At 43.0% G+C, this 20,815-nt stretch overlaps 1 protein-coding gene across 3 annotated transcripts in view; it reads right to left on the reverse strand.

Moving 5' to 3' along the window:
- Positions 1-20,815, reverse strand: part of LOC120958168 (PRL-1 phosphatase) — a 41,403-nt gene extending 20,588 nt beyond the window's left edge. Inside the window, exons 1-2 of one of the 3 annotated variants that reach the window (XM_049609888.1) lie at positions 20,568-20,815; positions 18,858-19,446 (exon numbers count right to left, since the gene is read on the reverse strand). The gene's annotated coding sequence lies outside the window, so the exon portion shown is untranslated. Of the gene's footprint in view, positions 1-18,857; positions 19,447-19,524; positions 19,664-20,567 lie in introns of those variants that run through there. The other 2 variants (XM_040380767.2, XM_040380771.2) reach the window with 2 other exon arrangements.

Here is a 20,815-nt window from a genome sequence, read left to right on the forward strand (position 1 = left end):
CTATCTCCAACGACAATTCCCGAAACGATTGCCATATGGTGGTGTGCATAGCGACGCCTTTGGTTCGTCTTCTCGATCTCAGCAGCTTCAATTTCCCCCACTCGTCAATCATCATGATGGCAAAAGTCGCACCCAAGCCAAAACACCCAAACAACACAAACCGAATGCCGCTAATGACGCGACGAATACTACTCCTCAACGGTGATTCGTGTTGTGTGTTTTGTACGATGGTACCTCGCAGCCAGCATTCTTTGACGCTCTGGACCTCAGTTTGTTGTAAGCCAAATGGTTTTGGTTTTGTTTTGTTTGCACTTCTGAGCGACTGTTGAAGCTTTGCCAAAAGATCTTAGAAGACAGAATGCGTTGCTGCTTTTGCGTGATATACAGGATTTATTTACAGGGTGAATTGGTGGGTCATTTGGAATTTAGATGAGCAAAGCCGTATTTAGGAACAAAATCAAAGTGGGTTAATTCCACTCCAAAAGATGTAAAAAATGTTAATTGAAGCATGAAACTACAAGCTTTCTGAAGATCATTTCAACTTTCCAGAGCAACACTACTAATGCAATCCTCTAATGCACGGTTGACAGGTTGTTGCGCTTGTCACCACGATTCTAGCCATTTGCCAACCGCAGTACAACCGCTGTGATGTATTCAGAACGTCAACCGCTGATTGATTTGAGGATGTGTCGGTCAGTCTGTTCTAGATGCGACATCAGACATCAGAAATGATGCAATTCAAAGCGAGCAACATTTGTCTATTTTTGGAGGCACAGTAAAGGTCCTAATGGAATTCCATTTCATCAAATGATATAATGCAGAACCTAACCTAATAAAAATGTTACTTCATGTGACAAACTGTCTATCTACTTCTCCTTTACTTATCTTTATACAAACGGACGTGCAGTTTGTCACACAACCAAGCACGCAAAACTACAATCTTGCATGTTTCCGCTAGGAAAACCCCATTCGATCATAAACCTTCCCTACATTTGTACCGCAAGTCAGCGCAGGCAGCAATAAAAACACTACCTCCTCCGATCACATGATCTCCGCTCCTCGGGGAAGGGGAGAGATGGCACATGCTTTTTATGTTAGTAAACAAATAAACCCTCCGTCGTACCAGCCGTACAGATTGTTGCGCTACTTTTCCTGGCGGTGCTGTTGGCGGTAAGAAATGTTCAAATTGCATGTGTTTTTTTTTCTCTGTTGTATTCTAAAAGCATGCAATATTTTCGCTTGTGAGACACAAACCCCCGGGGGCGCAACAACCGGACCGGCCTTGAAATGGGTACGAAATTGGTTTAAAATTAACCACGAATAGGAGAGGAAATGGTTTCTCTCAGAATCTGAGGGTAACAAAATAATAGTGTAAACAAACCACATTTTCTGCAACCGAATGTACATTTTCTCATTGCAGTGGGTTGTGTTGTGCATGGTAAATGATTTTACAACTAAACTAAACATTGTTTAGCTGGCGCATGCCAGCTAGTTTCATTTAGGATTGGATATAAAGTAGGAAAATAAGGCAAACGTGGATCATAACCACTAGTAGCGATCGGGTTACAACCCTGAAAACCGACCCGCAGACATGCCAGTCAAAACATTTGCAACGAGACACTGACTGGGGGCACGTTGTCTCTTACTATAAAACAAAACAGACAAGCGACCCGTTATGAAGGACTTTGAACCTGCAAACTGTTTGTATTTAGTTGTTCTCCGTCCGCAGTATTTTATAACTAAGCTACTTTTGAACATTTCAAACATGCACATGAATAAGTTGCAAAGACGACTGCGATACGTTTAATAACATAAACAGCACATGGAAAGTATGATGTTCAATATCACTAACAAGTTAATATCGTTAAGCCTTCATCTATTGTCCAACCCAATCCACTCTATCTCTTAGAACGCCTGACGGGCGCATGTCATCTAATCTAAGCTACCTGGTCGCGTTGTGAAAGCAATAACTCACTCGAATCCCGGTTCGCCCGCAGTCGATACACACTTGACATTGACGCTGCAAAACTGCCGACACATGACACAACCACCAACCAACCCCTAGCCCAGCTCGCCCAAGGCGAGAGACGTAATAATCGCAACGGCGTGCAAAAGCAACGTGCTACCCTTACTTCGCAACCTGCTTCGCCCCATTTTGCCCCTTTCTACTTGTCTTTCTACACCACAAAACCCATGTCCATGCCCTTGCCGGTGCAATGGAAAAGGTCGCGGACACGAGCATCTATCCAGAGTGTGTTGCGTGGTTCTCGTTTGGCGATCGCACAAAAAAGGTGAACAAAAAAGCAAAACGTCAGGAGAATAAACGTGATTATTACACAAAAACCGGATATGCATACATACACACACGCGCGTGGAATAAACGGAAACATTAGAGAATCAGCTCCGTCATGTGGTTTGCCTCGTTACTCTTCCACGTTCCGGCACCGTTAAGTGATCGATTGCGGTTAGGCCGTGCTCTAATGTGTCGCAACACGAAGGGAAGGAGACAAAAAGGATGTTACGTTGGCTGTTCCTCTTTAATAGAACAGCAAATAGAACTGAAGCTGAACACAAAGATGCCATAATGTTATTAATAGTACTATTTTTTTTATAGCGTTTTCCAGAAGTTCTCGCCAGAAGCTGTGGGACACATTATTGACATTAAAATGACGTAAAATGAGCTTAATGTAATAGGAATTGGACTTTATACCTTTCTGATTGGACAAATCCGATAGGAATTTCAAAGGAGCTTGTCCAAAAAGAGTCCCTTAGATTCCAATTTCCACAATATGAAGTTCACTTCTAATAAGAAAGAGTCAAGGAAGCGACCAACAACTATGAGAACATGATTAAAGGACACTATCAATTAGTCAAATAGTAATACTTTTATGACTTGTTTGTGATTTGGCAGAGGATTGACATTCGAAAATCCAGAAACGGATTTTATCGTAAATTATTCATTTAACATGCCAAAAGGAAATCACCAAAAGGACACTGTAACTCTTTAGGCCGAGGATAACCGCGACCGGTCAGTCCGCTAATAGGAAAATCCGCCACTGATTCTACTCCTAAAACCCACATTCCATTTTTGTAAAATTCTTAAATATTCCTTCCCAGCACATGATCGGGACTATTCTCTCCCTCTCAAGCTCTCTAACACCGAATCAACACCGAAGCATCCATCATCTCAGTAGCAATGATTCATCAGCGAAAGCAATTAGCAGCCCTTTGGTCGGTAGGGCAGACACGAATGAAAACCTTACTGCGCCATCGTGCCGCGCTTTTTGCAAAGGTGCAATTGACATTGAGAGCGTCATTTTCACACCACCACCCAGCGTCCATGTTCACTCACTGTCAATCGATACGAGGAAACGACCGGAAAGGGTGAAAAAATAGAACACACAACGACACGGGGTTTAACCTTTCGCTCCCTGGCAGGACTTAACTGCGCGACCCGCCCCTAAAATAAATCACCAATCCTTCCTTCTTCGTGGGGGGAGCCGGCTCGTGCGGCTCGTGCAACGGGATGAGGCTTCTTACCCTTGTGGTCACACACAAACACACCGCAGGCGCGGGTCTCATATAGGGACGGCCGTGGAGCTTGCGGAGCCACGGGACACACACGCGCGGCCAAGATTAGCAGCTCCGCGCGCGCGCGCGCGCCATTACCACCTGGAGGTCGGGGTGCATCGGACCGGTGCAGATATTGGCGTGTGCTGCCAGTATATATACATCGTCAATCATAAGACGAAATAGACGAAGCAAACACACACATACTGGGGCGATAATTTAAGCATTCGTGTTTGAGCGCGAGAGTTGAAAAACTGTTTGGCGTTTCGAAAAAAATTAAAAGAAAAACCGCCCCACACAAAACCGATCGATCTTCATTAGTCCCAATTTCGATCCTCTTTTGGCGGGATTTTCGTTTTTTGTTTTTTTGCATGACATGTACCATCGAACCTTCTATGATTGACAGGTTTTATGGCTTGGGGGGTGAGAAAGAAAAAAGCCGACGCTGCAACGCAAAACAATATTCATCTTCGGCGAAAGCATCAATATTTAAATTTACACCGCAAAGAATAATTGTTTCAGATGCATCAAAAAAGCAAACTTTTCCCTCCATTTCCCACAGCACAAACTCTACTACCGCTGGATGTAGGGGATGATGAGGAGAAGCGCCTCGTACTTATAATTACAACCGAATGCGAAGCGGAACCAGTAGAGAAGGTGGAAGTTGTTTTTGTTTGCATACGAGTTTAGAGAACAGAACGCATACATCTCGTGCCCCATTTCCGGTCGCGACACCAATTTGCACTCGCGGATGGCAAAGAAAATACATTACACAACCCCTGGCCCGGGGAACGGACCGCTTGTCAATATTTTCCCAGATAGAAACGACCGAGCGGTAAGCCCGACAGTAGGTAACAAAAGGTCGGCAAATAAATAGAAAACGTAATAGACAACAACGTCCTCCCACTCTCCCACTGGGACGCTAATTTGTCGACACTTTGCGCTTGGGGAAGGTGGTTTTGCGCAACGGTCCACGGCAGGCTTTGGCGTTTGCAAAATAGACTTCATTTCGATTCCTTACTGTTTATCTCGCATTTGCACGGGAAAATGGTGTACCGGCTCTGTTGGCCTAGTTTTGCTGACGGAAGTCTTTGTGTCGGTGTATGAAAAATCTAAAAATTCATTCATCTCTATCTCAAAACCGGCTCGCATTTGCCGTGAAGATAATTGCCACCCACTTTGTTGCTGTTGTTTAACGCACCACACACACACACAAAGTAAAACAGGACGCGATTGTCTAAATTTATCGTTCGCTTTGCGAGTTGCGAATCGAGTTTTCTCGTCCAAGGCCACACACACACCTACACCACCGTAACAGGACGCGCAACACCGTACCGCCAAGGACAGCGGTGTGGATAAAGGGCAGCTTGAAGAACCAGGAAATGGCACGGGATACGGGAAAACGGAAAATTAGGTTTGCGTGATTCTGCGTCGCATAATTGCCGCACGGGGCGAACTATTTTTAGACTGTTTTGTTGAAAAGCAAGAAGTTTTCCCCTACCAAACAATAGAACATTAAAAAAAGAGCTTAAGGTCAAGATGAGGACGACCTGCTTTATATAAACTACTCAAGCAATAAACGATGCATTTTTATTGCTGAGAATAGAGTCTCCTACAAAGTATAAACCTCCATTGTCACAAACTTTGTATTCTATCCCACAAACACCACATGTTTTTGCACATGTTTTATGTTTTTCAGCACCGTTTTCTCCATGTGCACACACAGCAGCAGCAGCAAACTGTCACCAACCAAAGGTACTGAGCAACTGGCGCCACGTGCCATCGGGTCCATTTCCTGTCCGCGTGCGAGAAGGTGTTTTTCTTGTCCCCTCACAAACAGGCTAACGCTCAATGGAAACGATCATCAGCACTGAAGCTTTCATGAGGGCGCAATTGTCACGTTACGCCCATTACACGAGACGAAAGTCCAGTGTCGTCCAAAGGTCAAGTCGCTACCGGAAAGCTACCGGAATGGTGTGGAGTTTGCATTCGAAATGGAGGTAAAAACGTGACGGGAAAGGTCCGTACCTAGAGAGGATAGAGATCTGCTTTCTATTATCTGTCAATTACTTCGAACGAAAAACAGCCGTCCATAATAATGAAGAATAAATGGCTATCTGGTTTGAAGTGATCTAGCTGTGGTCCTCCTTCGCTGGTCATGCAACGGAAAAAGAGCCATTCTTTTCCCGGGGGAAGTGTTGGTAATTAAAACAATCTTCCAATAAATGAAACGATCGATCCATCATTCTAACCGCTCAATGGGACTGTAATACAGAGTGTTCCAGGGGTCTTTATAGTTTTGAGACACTTGCTGGACTCTTTCTTATGGGAAAGAAGTCTGATTGGCAATTTCTATTGGATTTGTCCAACAAGAGTACTATAGAGTCCAATTCCCATTACATTAAGCTCGTTTAATGTAAGAAAGAGTCAATAAAGTGTCCTACAGCTATGAGAACCTATGGAAAACCCTGTAAAAAATTAGGGCTCAAAAAATTCCAGGAAAAAAACATTCAAGAAGGAATGTTGTAACGTACAATTATTGGTACTGTTCTTCTCGCCTTCTCGCCCCAACATGGTGCATGATGTAACAACGAAATATCAAATGGCACGCGAAATTATTGTCATGCCAAAGGTTGGCCAGGAGGAAAAACAGGCCGGCGAATGGCTCCAGTTTTTCATTCCCCGAGTTGTGATGCAAACACACACACACAAATACACTCTTACAGTCATTATGCGTCCTTTTCAATGTTGCTGCTGCTGCTGCCGATTATTGATTTTTTTCAGTTGTTTTGTTTTTTTTTCGCGTAGGATATTTTTATCAGTGCGCTGACGAGCGCGGCAACGAGCAACCATCCCCCCTCGGCAGTTACACACAGCCCTAGTGGCGCAGGCACGAAGAGGGAAAGGCTACACGACGTTAAGGAGCGCATTTGACCTTTCCCGATCAGTTCGGTTCCACGAAGGACGAACGCGGCAGCAACCCGAAGCCCGCGTCAAAGTGGGCATTGATAGAATGACCTATTTTAATGGTGTTTGTGGTGTACTGACGACCGAGAAGCCACCGCGGGAAGATGGATGATGAGATGGTCCTTCGTTGCCTCCCCACTTCCCCACATTTGCACACGCAACATACATTATCACCATCGATCGTGGGTGGGTGCGTGATGGATTCCCATTAGTGGTGGCCCCTAGATGGAGGATGATGGAGGCCGGGGCAAGAGATGGTGGAACGGGTTGACACACACATAAACACACCGCGAGTTCGGCATATTTCGCCATCCAAGAAGATACACTTACCTAAAACGAGAAAAAGGGCAAAAGGAAAACAATCATTATTATGAACGTCAAGTCAGAGTGGCGTGGCGTGACATGATTACACATCAGGGAGGAAAATAGGAAATGACTTTCGCCGTTAATCTTTGTTTCTTCATCGCCTAATCTGGAAGCGCGTACACACAAGGACACAATTGGAGACAGTAAAGGCCGTGGATCATTATTTGAATGTTAAAAGATGAGATGATTGTACGATCAGAACTGCTATTGCAATACAGTAATTGCTTAATATAATATTTATGATTGGGAAAAGCTCAATTTGATTAGTCCAATATGATTTACTTTGCAATCAACAGCTCTACTTTTGTCACAGTTGCTTTTATAACATAGAAACGATCTCACAAGTACTCCTTGGAACAATTTTTGGAGTGATTGTGGGTAGCTACAAAAGAGGATGAGGTGTGAGGAGGATTTTTCGTTATTGAATGATATACTCGATTCAATATATTCAATTTTATTGATGATTGAAATTAAATCCGCATTCTCAGGTAGAACTTTAACTTGAGAAACTCTAGGAATTGGTTACAAATTTTCCAACTCTTTGTATTTGGAGACTAAATTGTGTTCCTTATTTTATCTGAAAAAGTTGATACCTTTTCAGGAACTTCTGCGACATGATCTTCTACTTCCGGAGGTTTTATCCTATTTCGAAAGCACTCCGGCCTTCTAGTCTTGAATAGGTTAGTTTGATATTTTATAAAATTCCAATGAAGATAAGGTAGTAATTAAGTTGCATGCCGTTAGAAGAAGGCAACGCCACCATCTTGACTAAAAAACCATGTAGTTTGTTATTGATACATTCAAGATGTACTCAAACCTGATTCTCAACACAAATCGAAGATCAAGGCAGAAGTTGAATCCGATTACGAAGATACCTCGGAGTTGAGAATCTCAGAGTTCTCAACACGATAGCAAGGTCGAAAAATTCAGTCAATATACTGGATCTATACATCACAAAGTTTAATTCCAAAGTTTGAATAGGCGCTATCAGTTCCCATCACTATAAGACATTGCAAATCGAGAAGATTGCGAATAGATTTGAGATCTACAAAATCCATCTTCTTCGTAGGTATAGATTATTAATGTTGAAACAAAAGACTCCTGGGCAGAAATACAAGGATTCCCAAGAATTCTCGACAAACTTCCAAATTTTTTGGACTCACAGATTTTATTTTGATACCACTATCCTGATTCCAAAAGATTTGTTCTCCAAAATCGAAAAGAGAATGATAACACCTTAGCCTTGCCTTAGTTCACATCAATTAGCATCTGTGTGACATCTTCAGATATCTTTATACTCAAAAGTTCCTATTCTTCAGATATCTTGACGTTTGGATCCGAAAACAACTAGAAACTGATACTGTGCTAAGCAAGGCAGTGAAAGGCAACAGAGATAAAAAAGGTGAATTAGTTCATTTTCTTTTCAATTTTTCCACTTTTCATCAGACTTTTAATTTAATCGTCCTTTCAATCTCTAGGCCCATCTTTTGTATCCTGCCATAATTGCAGCTCCACTGATCACATGGATCACAAAGTGTATTGACTTTACATGAAAGTTCAATGTACTGCGCACCCGGTCCGGGTAAAAGGCCTACTGCTTATGTTGCCTGACCAGCGACAAAAGCAAAGGGAGCAAGAACGAAAACAAAACATAGAACCAAACGCAGAACCCACACACACACACACACCCTTGACACATGGCCACTTTTATCCCACGGTCTGCCAACCCCGCCTCCCCTTCATCCGATCAGAGTAGCTGCGGGGGGAGATAATTGAACTTTTCCGTGCAAGATGCAACCAAAAAAAAAAAACAAGAGCTGCAAGGAAAAGTCGGTGCAAAACAACAGGCAGAAACAACACACCGCGCAGTGCAAGACGTTTCGGTTTGGTGCGTCACCAGCACCAACCGGGGCGGGAAGAAGGATTGCATTGCACTCTTTGTCCGCCAATGAGGAAGTGCTGCAGCGTCTGCCTGTGGCCACGAGGGCGGCCGAGAGTGTATCCCAACCGAACGTTAACCCTAAAATGAATGCGAAAAACCGCGCGCGCAAAATGCACTCGTGTGTGGGGCGCGTCACAGAGCCAACGCGTCGGGATGCGTTCCACAAGCGAACGCGCAGCACGCAAGAACGCATGCATGAAGCGAATTGGAAGATAATTTCGATGCATTTTGTGTGTGTGTTGGTGTGTATCTCCTTTGCGGCGGAGTGCAGTTCTTAAGGGGAAGGTTTGTTTCAGACACTTTGGCAAGGGTCATCGGAATTGGGCAAGTAATGACAAAAGGTAAGAAGAGCAAATTGGAGAATCGGAGAATGTCTTTTGCCAACAAAACGTGACTTCATAAGGAAAGTTCAATGGCCTGATGTTAAGCACGTGTTGTTGTTATGGAAATTTAAAGAAATATGAGTTGAAACATTCAACATAATTTTAACCTTTCATTCGGCGTGACCATGTTGGGTCAGAATTATGCATATTTTTTTATTTAGTTTAATAACAGAGTTCCAAAACATATTCAAGAACATTTTTGTGCCTCCTTCAGCTCATAAATGATTAAACATCCTTCAGCTCATAAAATAATAACCTTATACGAGATTAAATGTCTACCAAACTTCCAGCAAATAGCCAACCGCATTGTAAAACAATAATCCATTCCTGCATTCCATTCATAAACCTGACCAAAACAAGCAGGCCGTTGCACTCGTCGAATGCAACACACAAAGGAGGCCCGGTGCAATCAACACCAACCCTCCCGCCCTGTGTGTCTGTGTGTGCGTGTGGCTTCCATTGAAATGGGGAACTATCCCACTGGCTGGCGCGTTATTCATCCTTTCCCTCCTGATATGCACTCGCTGCACTTTTCCTCTTGCACCTTTGCACCTGTATGGGAAATGGGAACAAAATATGACTGTTGGACTCATCATACGGGGAAAAAGGTGAATGACTCCTTTTGCAAAGAAAAAAAAAGAATAAAGGTGCAAAATTACTTCTGTACTGCACTGTTGCCCGAAGCATGGTGCAGCCATTTCCTATTGGAAATCATTCAATGACGAGAATCTGACCATTTGGTTGTTTCGTTTACAGTTTGAGTTGTTCGTTGTTTGTTATTAAAAACATTAAATGTTAATAATACTTTTAACAAAATTTTCTTGATATTTTTCCTAAAATTTTTAAATAATTTATTTTTTTATCTAATGAAAAAAACAATTGAAGAAAAAAGGATGAAAGCAGCGAAACCAAAAAAAGTCAAAAAAACGATAAATTTGACGCAACTTTGGGGCTGTAATTTAATCAAAATTTTCAATCAAAAAAAAAAGCGAACAAACGTACATCAAAGATTACAGCAACAGGGTTGCGCGGGGGAGGGAGTACTTTGAAGCACGAGCAGGAGAAGCACATTTGCCTCTCGGCAGGAAGTGTTTTGTTACGCTGCACGCATAACATGGGCAGAAATGGGGGGGAGTGCAATAACCTGGTTCAAGGCCAATGCCGCCGTCTCGTGTTTGCACACTGACGAAATGGTCCTCTTTTCGCTTCCAAAAGACCGTGTGTGTGTGTGTTTGTGGTTCCCATTTTCTGTGAGGTTTCCGTGCGGTGCTTTGTTCGTATTCTAAGCATGCCAAATATTCTCCCCAACGCCACCATATTAGGAAGAAGTTTTGGAACCGTATTAATACACGATGCGCAATCTCAGATTGCGCATATATTCGTTTTATCAAAACATATGTCATTTCGCGTAGCCAACCCTGAGCTATAAACGTCATTTCCATACATTTTCAGATTGCGCCAAGATTGCGCATAAATTTTCAAGATTATATGTCCGAGATATATATATATTTTTTGACAGATAAATATATCAAACCGACCCGTTTGACAGATAAATATATGCGCAATCTGAGATTGCGCATCGTCTATTGCTACGGGAAGATTTAAAGAAACGATCTCCGAAAGGACTCTTTGAAGTCTTTTTTTTAGTGTGTGTGTGTGTACAGTTGCGAATACAAAAGCGGACGAGGAGTTAGATTGTAAGGAAACGTTTAGGAAGGATTCCCAAAATTACTCCCAACAGTTTTATGCGTGTGTGAGCACGCTACAGTAGGCATGTACTGTGTGGAAGATATTAAGTGAAAATAATTTAATTCATTGTCGGCATTGGTTTCATCATTCGCCATCGTCTGCTGAGTAGCACACTTGTCCTTCGACAATAATTTGAGCAGAAGAGCACGCAAACGGGAAAGGGGGACAGAGAACTGAAAACAATACTTCGGTCTGGTAGGACCAGACAACAGACGACCGAAATTTAATCCTGATTTTGGTTTCTGGCCTAGACCACATTACAGTTGTTGCTAAAAATAAATCACCACGTTTGCAAAATAGATAATTCAAGTTTTTCTTTTACAATGCATTTTTTTGATAATTTAAAAATGTTCTTCTTGGTATCACAGCCGACAAACGAACAATTGTCTAACTACAATATGACATGCAGGTTGTCAATTTTTAGATTTAATATCACAATACAGGGTGGCCACACGAATCAGGATTTTAAATTCCCGGGTTTTTCCCGGTTTTTCCCGAAATTTTTGGAGTTTTCCTGGTTCATTATGCTTCGTGTGCCGGTTTTATCGATACTTTAATTCCAAATTATTATATCATACGTTTTCAAAAATCGTTATCTAGAGGATGGTAAGTAAACACGGGCATTACGGGAAAGATGGAAACTTGTCATAAAATCTACATAAAAGTTATTAGTAAATTATTCAACAATTTAATATCCAATCCAGAGGTGTGACAACACATTTGAGAACCATTTTGGGCATGATTTCTATCAAATTTGTACAAACAAATTTTCAATCGTGTGCTCGTTTGAGGATCTAATTTGGCTACTTAGGATCTTAAGCTATTTAAATATGTATTCTTTATATTTTCGAAGGTATTATATGAGCAAACAGCTAATGAAAAAACGACAAAAAAAGCTTTACAAATATTGCTTTTTGGTGGTTTAGCATCATAACACTAACGTGTAAAGACTTTACCCCGTGGCAAAGATATTTTTTATCTTCTATCAATTGTTGATTAACAGATGTCATCGCGCAAAATTAAAAAAGGGTTACCTGAAGTCATGGGCCAACCAGCCACTGAAGAAAGCATACAAATCTGCGAAGAACGGATTTACTGTTAAATAGCAGCCATTCATTATGCTGTTACTCGCACGACGCTGAAGATAGACCTCACGAATAGATACACGAGATTTCAGTGGGTTTCTTAACTTTTTGACACTTTTTTGAATATGTTTTACGGGAAGTGTACTTTATGTGATAACAAAACAAAGGAACAACGATAGGACTACAGAAGCGACGCCACCTCAACTTAACTTTTATTGCTTCTGCTTCTGAATGAAGATTTTAAGAGTGTTTTGTGAATTCGTCAAGCCTCCAAAAAGCTCATTTGAACAAAAAAAAAATCACTCATCCTGTCAAAAAGTTGTATTCAAATTTGATTATAAAAACATGCTATGAGATGGAATACATACACTTCGATGCTGGATTCCATCACCTGATTTCTTTAATGCACCTTGGGATAAATGTTAACAAAAACGTGTTTTCGAGCAGGTACTCGAATCTAATTCTAGCTTTGAGGCTAAAATTTTCTAGACTGAAAATTTCAGGCTAGTTTTGTTGTGGTTTTGTATGGAGTGTTTACATGATTTCAGCCTCCAACTGTCAAACTCCATACAAAAAACTGACTAGAATCGTGAAGGGCTCCTATATTAGAAAACACTTTTTAAGTACTGATTGACAATAAACCCGATTTTTTTTTTTAATTTTTGTTCTCTAGGTTTTTGGATATTTTAATTATAATGTGTTTGATCAATTTGATGTAAGTTAAAATTAACTGTGTAAAAAAAGAAATACATTAACATAGGAAACACATAAACCAATCAATTATGCCAAATTTTTTTTCCAACGCTTTTAGTAAAGAAATATGCAGAGTATAAAAAAATAACCAATATATCAAAATTGTCAAGCTATATCTTTAAAGCGCATCGCTGCGTACGGCTTCTTTTATGGCACGCACTGTAGCTGTCCAACCGGTTCAGGGATCGTCGACCGGTGCCCGAAGCGCTTTGTCAGTTTTTCGGGGAATAAAAGGGGAATTGAATAGTGTCTGCAAGTCAGTGTGCGTGTGTGTGTGCATACAATACTTTTCAGCGGCCAAGGGTAACACACAACAGCACAACTGTGCCGCCGTTCGCCAAAATTTTGGTAAAGTTCCTGAATTTGAAATTCGACCGAAAGGGGCCCTTCCACAGCCCATTCGCAGCCAAAACAGCAAAAAAAAAGCCTCTCAATGGGAAAAATCAGGGGGAAGAACTCGCAAACACCGAATGACCTACGCGCAACGGGCCGCAAATCGACAGGCGGAAGGAGGCGGGAAATTTTGTCTAGACGGATAAAAAATGCTGTAACCTTAACATACTAAAAAAGAGGCAAAAAAAGAGGTTCCCCCCGATGCAGGAATAAGAGAGAATAGGAGTGTTAAAAGGGAAGCCACGATGAGCAGCAGCAGCAGCAAGACATGCGTGCAGCGGGTGTGAAAAGAGGAACGTGACACAAATAAAGGGACAAAAAGGGAAGGGAAAACACTTCAACCGTGTACCAACCGAAGCCCTGCCCGAAGAACTAAGAGGGAAATAGGGAAAAGGGATACGGGGTCGGCCCCGTCTGGATCGGTTCCGTTCGAGGATTGCGAGAAACCGGTTCGGAGTTTTTTTTTTTCGAGCATGAGAACATTTTAATCAATTTTTGATGAACATTTTAACGCATTGCAAAGCATTACTGGGGGAACTTTTCCTAAGCATGGCAAAAATGGATAAAACCACCAGAACCTCTGTAACAATCCTTCTTTATCGAACTAATAAAACAAATTCAGACACGAACGACACAATATCGCAAAGACACAATTGCATTTGATCAATCCGCAAGACTTGGCGAGAGAGCAATAGAGTTATTTATGGTCGCATACTGTTTGGTCACGCCATCATCTGTTTGATGTGTGAGAATGTCCTTGGCGAATGATATTTTTATGCTGACCGGGGTAAAGTAGCATAAAATGCTATCACACCGAAAGCACCGATTGTTTATCCAGTGTAAACAAACTCAACCACAGCGCGCTGGTTTGCTTGTGTGTCCGTGTATAAATTACGGCGATTGTGGAAGTTGATTGCAACTTTAAATCGGTGATAATAGTTTATCATTTCGAATGACTGTTGCGTGTCCGGAGCCTATTTTGTTTCATTTGGTGCAGAGCATAAAAAAGTTTCAAGTTTGTAAGGTCCTAAAAATGTCAAACAAAATTGCTAAATTTAATAACAAGTGTGGACAGAATATATAATACAATAATAAATATAAAACATTAATAAAATCGTCAAAAAATAATCATATAAAAAAAATATTAAGCAAAACCCAAAGACAATAAAACACCGGAACGAGTTGAAATGAATTCATAATTGATATGGCAAAATGCTGTTTTGCAAACCCAACTTCAAAGCAATCAAAGCGGGCCGTGAACAGTTCAAAAAGATGAAGGGAAGGGAAAGGGCAAAACGGTCGAAGTGAGTTACCCTTGGCAACGTATGAACCACAATCGTCAAACATTATCCTTCCCTTAAAACCCCGTGCCTGAGATCTCGCCGAACTCATCATCCCTACCCTACCGCAACAACATCAGCGCCACACCACACAGCCCCCCACTTCCCCACCCGTTTCGAATTTTCGCGGTTGAATTCCTGAGAAAAAGAGAGCAAGAAACCCACAACCCGACGGCGGACCGGGTGTGGGTTGGATAAGTTGGAAATTCGATCCACCAGGGCCCTCCTCCTCCTCCTCCTCGTGGTTGCAGAAACGAGGACAGAGAGAGAGACAGAGACCATGGAGAGGTCTGCACCGTGCAAACTGTGAGGTGCGGCGGCCAGGAAATTTCTGCTCCACAAATCTAGGACACGGTACGATAGTTTTGCCCCCCCCCCCCTCGTTTGCTTGCCCTTTGCCCCTCTCGGCTGCTCCAGAAAGGGGGACAAGCGTTTCGTGTTTCTCTTCGCGATGCGGGGGGCTCTCTTTGTTCTTGGTGTAAAAGTTGAGGAGTTGAGTGCTTTGCAGTGGATTTAGCACAACTTCTGGTGTGGTTCTGGTGTGTTAACTACGATTTGAATGGTAAATTGGATAAAAACAGATTGATTATAGATTTCATGAAATTAAGGTCCAACTTTTTAAGCTGATCCCCCCCTTTATCAAAAAGGTCAAGAAAGAGTTCAACGGCTTTTATAGCCTGTAATTTGTGTTCCCAAAAATAACTCCCAAAATAACAGATTTGTTTCACCCGTCGCGGAATTACAACGAACCAACCTTAAGTAACCCTGCACTTCTTTGCCCTCTTTACATCCCCAATTCCACTTTGAAGGTCCATCCACCTTCTATATCTGTCTCTCTCTCTCGAACTCACAACGGTAGTCCCGACAAGCAACAGGGAAGGATCGATAATCCCAACAACGCCCATATGGTCGAAGGAGAGAGTTCGTCGCTAGCTGGAGGAGTTCCTCCTCTCGGGCAAACCATTCCGTTTCGGGAAATTTAACCACTTAAAAGGGAAATTGAACGTGATTGGAAAGGTTTCCCCCCCCCCCCCACGAATGCGTCATAATCAAATCTGGCGTTGTGTTTTCCCCACACCGCTTTTCCAGCTGGTAAAGCAAACCGGGGGGCCTTCCTCGCATCAAGCACAGTCACAGTCTACTGCGTTCCTGGACACACCGACACACGAGAGTGGGATTTTCACAGTCTGTAACCGGGTTGGCAACAGAGCGAACGCGTGTGTGTGTGTGTGTGATGCTCAAATGGTCCACACGCAACCACAAACATCCCCCCTGCAAAAGAGCAATAATTCTACGTTGGGCGAAACATTGTGCGGAATGCTTCAGAGAACTGGTCTCTAAACGGGAGGATGATGTTCCGTGGCAAGGAATGCGCGGCAATTGGAATGGAGCCGGTCCAAACGTCCAGACGTATGGGGCGAGACACACCCACTCGGAGCTTATTATGAATTTATACGAGCACATGCCTCCCCCCTCCGCCATTGTTCCGCGTCAAGAATCCCCGAAAAACCGGAACGACAGGGGCTGAACGACGCGGTTTCGTGACAATTTGGAAGGGGAGGCTTTTTTGGGGGAGTTTGCGTCACAAACGGGCAAAGAGAGGCGGCCATGATGATGGTTACGATGATGATGGTCAATCGTTACAGCGAGACGCAGGTGTATTCCACCAATGGAGGAGCAACAGTGCGTACATATTGTCTGGCTTTGCTGAAGAATTATTTTACAGAAATAATATTTTCTGATTTTAGTATGAAATTGTGCAAGGACGAATTAATTCAACGTAACAGAATAGAAGGATATGAAATAACTAAAATAATTGAGGTCACAAATAATGACATTTTTTTTATTTGGCATTCTAACCATAATCAAACTCTAGTTAGCCCATTACGAGCTCATCACCGACTAATCAGTTAGGAGTATAAAAGTGTTTTATTTGCGGCTTTAAATTTGTGCGAACAGGAAATTTTCTTGTTAGAAACGATTAACGATAACCATTTTGTATCTCTTAGTAGTCTTGTATTGAAGATTATTTTGAATTTTAGTAAACGAGCCAGAAAGATACCGATATTAGTCATTAGTAATTAAGTAACAGATGATAAAGGTTACATAAAAATGAGGATGCGCAAAACATACAGGCATGTCTTCTGCATATCAGCAGATCGATCAGGTGTCAATCTCTAAACAGCACCTTGCGGATCACTCTTGTGCGGATGAGAGGAGCTTGTGAAGATATTTTTCAATTTATTAAACTGTTGGGATTTTAGGTCGTACACCTAAATGATGTCGGTACGGACCTACCCGATTACGATTCCGTTTTCCGAATCAATTACGGAACCAATTCCGATGCTGGAATCGATTTCGATTCCAGAGCCGATTGGTTCCGTAGTTGACTCCGGAATCGATTCCAGAATCGGAATTGGCACCGGAATTATAATCAGCTCCGGAATCGGAATCAATCTGGCAATCGCAATTTGCTTCGAAGACGGAATCAGAATTGACTCCAGAATAGGAATTAGCCCCGAAATTAGAATAAGTTGAATTGAAATAAGAAGTTTCAGAAGCGAAATCAGTCCGGGAATCTCTATGAAAATGGATCGTTTACAAGTAAATTTTGATTATTTGCTGGCTTCAATGCCTAGCATAATTCTTATGGTCCAATCGTAATCCAATCGTCTATTCTTATGGAGATGCCGGAACTGATTCCGATTGCGAAGCCGATTCTGATTTAGGAGCCAATTCTGATTCCGGAGTCGATTTCGATTCCAATGCCGATTTAGATTCTGGAACCGATTTCGATTTCGAAGCCGATTTTGATTCCAAAACAGATTTCGATCGTGAGCCCATTCTGGAGCCGATCCCGGAATCGTTTCTGGAAACTGATACCGGATCTACTATCCGGAATCGATTCCAGAAAACTTAGAAACTAGCCGTAATTGATTCCAGAAAACTTTGAAGCTAACCGGAATTGATTCCAACGACAACTTCATTTTCCCCATTACCAGTTCATATCAATTACAACCTGTGGATTGTCCATCTAAATGCTGTGATAAATTAATGTGCAATAATGCCTGTCTCTAGTCAGAAATCTAGCGGCAAATTATACTTTACGTAACTTCACGGAGATATGATAACATATCATCGAGATATTGTGATTTTATCATTGGAGATTAACTTTTTCTTGTGTAGGTAGTTGCGTAAAAAAATATATCTATCTTGAATTACAAAGTTCCACTTTTATTACTTTTACCAACATTAGTGTCCGCTTTTGCAATAAATAGAACAACAATTTCAGACAAAAAAGAATCACAAATTTGATCAACAGTACGACCGGTTCAAAGACGTAATTTTGATGTACTTTTAAGCTAAAAAAAATGTCACATAGGTAAAAATCGGTTCAATTTTCCCATTTACCGAAACAATTCCTCTACTGCACAGCATGAGCAAAGTACAATCGTCCAACGTTCGTCGTCATTTCCCATGGATACAAGGGGGAGGTGATAACCATTCAAAAAACGATCACTGGCAACGCGCTGAGGATGGGAAGCATGTGACAACACCCTCACCCGCCCAACACCCAACCCAGAACAAACCAAAAAAAAAAACTGAAACTGGAATTAAAGTCAATTCCCATTGATTTCGAGATTCAGCACGAACACCAACACCACAACACAACCAAACACCACCACCACCACCACCACCACCAATCATCGTCATCACTTGCGCCCATCGTGACCACGAACCGGCGGCAGAAAAAAAGGTGGGGGGGGGGAGGCAGAGTTCGATTGCCATTGATTATGGGTTCGAATGGAGGAAGAAACCCGGTCCAATAAGAACAAGAAGAAGACCGTTTTACACGAACACGTTCAGCGTGCCACCCCTCCCAAAAAGCAAACCTTAAACGACTAAACACACACACTTATTCTTATCGCGGATCGTACGCGAGTAACACACAGACGAAAAAAAAGTTTAAACACAACTTTGCGCGCTGCGTGCAAAATATGCAATCACTAATGGAGGGGTGCTGGTGGTGGTGGATGTTTGGGCGGGGGTGATATGGCGCCGGGGAACACATTATCACGTCCAATTCGGACTGCCGCACCGCCGCGGAACCGCTTCTTTTGCTGCCTGCCTCTCTGTCGGTGTGTTTGTGGACCCGGAGACTGTCGGAATTTTCTAGCAGTTTCTGTTCGTGCAATCGAAGTAAGCTGCGTTTTAGGGCAAATGAGGGCCTTTGTTTTGTCAAACGTTTTTACACAAGGACATTAACCATAGTAGACATTGCAGAAGGGAGAGAGAGACTGATACTCACCACTAAAGCCATACACATTGAATTAGCGATTGCAACGGGATGGAACCGCGTGAGCTGACGTCGAAAGAACCCACACACACACACACACACGCACGCACGTGTCGTCCTTGTTGGTGCTGGTCGGGGGATACCGGGGGGAAGGCGCACTTTAGCTAAATGGCCACCACACCTTACACAGGGGGCCCTTGCACAGGACCGATCAGAACGGCACGAGGACGAGCTAAGCCGCCGTCCTTAACAACACACCTTGTTAACGCACACACACACACACGCACTGTCACACGCTGGCGGACACGGCGACACGCTTTTCTTTCCCGTGTTTCGCAATTTTGCCCGATCTAACACACAGCACCACTTTCACCAACTTCTCTCTCTCTCTCTCTCTCTCTCTATTGCAAAGTGTCGGCGCACAGACACACACTCACACACACGCACGCACACGTTTTAGACACACCAGCTGCGCGAGAGGCACGGAGGAGTATGGCGCTTAACTTCTTCCTTTCCTTTTCCCTTTCTAATTTCACCAGCGACTTGCAGCAGCACAGGAGTGGAGGATCTTCGCAAAACCTTTGTCGACGCTGTCGTACTCCTGTGAACATTCACGAAAAAAAAGACGACGCAAAAATATTATAGATGCACACTCCTAAAATACAAAACACACACATACACAGAGGCGCGCGAGCGCAATTTTTCTTCAGGTGATTGAGGGGGAAAATTTGGAAAAATTCCCCAAAAAAAACTCTCGGGCTGTACTCTCTCTCTATTACACACTCTGGGCACACTCGTGAACTAACTGACTGACTGACTCTGCACGACAGGATTGTACGCGTTGTCATGCTCTGTGTGTGTGTGTGTGTGTGTGTGTGAGCTAGACAGCGCAGATGTCTATAGCGATGCCGTTGCTTCTATCCTTTTCTTTTTTTCTCTATCCCTCACTCTCACTCACTCACTCACTCGCTCTCTTACTCTCTCTCACTCACTCTCTCTTTCACGCACTACACCCAATCAGATGGAGAAGCAGTGCGCGCGGTGGTATGTGCGGTGAGACAAAGGGAAACCTCACACGCGCGCACACACACGCCCAGACGAAATCAGACGCAAGGCGAGACCTTTACGCACACACACACTGGCACACACTGAAACACGCTGAAACTTCTTCGGAAGACAATCTCCCCCTGCCTCTTGCCCCTTACATTCCACCTTCCAAACCTTCTCTTTCTTTGGCCAGTGAGAGACACCTACTTGGATTGGAGGAGACAAAAAAACGGGCGAATGGACGGAAAAATGAATGGTGGAATATCCCTGAAAATCCCAAAAAAGGATAAATGGTGTCGCACACACACATAAACGTTTTTTTTTTCATCCTCAGAATTGATGAACCCAGAGACTTTGGCCTACGAACGAGGTTTTGACAATGGCGGCAATAAAGTGACTACTTTCCCTAGTGGCAGCTACCGTGCTGAAAAATCGGTTGGCCTATCTTGACGTTCTCTTTTCATTGCCTACTTTCACGTACAATTTCCTTTAGCAGGAAGGAGGAATGTGTGTAACAGGGCGCCTACAAATTCTTGGCCACGAGAGTGGCCCAAAAATCTTGCCCAAAACCCCTGGGGTCTGCTGCCTCGTTGGCGTACAGAGAAACGGCGACGGAGCACACTATTCACCAAAGACAAAATCACAAAACCCACACACACACACACACACACACACCTTTTTTGCGTGAAAATTTCGTGCCGAGCAACACTTCCGGGGGACCGATTTTTCTTTCCCAATCGCTTGCACAATTGCTTGCTTTCTGTGGATGGAAAGAATGGGGGCGATGGGGAGGGGCGGCTGCACAACACGAGCCTGGAGAGCACGAGACGACGGACGCAAACCACAACCGTTTCCGCACACGGGAAGATTTCGAACACGATTTTCACACAACTGCTCGCACGACGCACGCACCCGAAAGTGGA

The sequence above is a fragment of the Anopheles coluzzii genome, chromosome 3, assembly GCF_943734685.1.
Source record: "Anopheles coluzzii chromosome 3, AcolN3, whole genome shotgun sequence".
Taxonomy (NCBI): Eukaryota; Metazoa; Arthropoda; class Insecta; order Diptera; family Culicidae; genus Anopheles; species Anopheles coluzzii.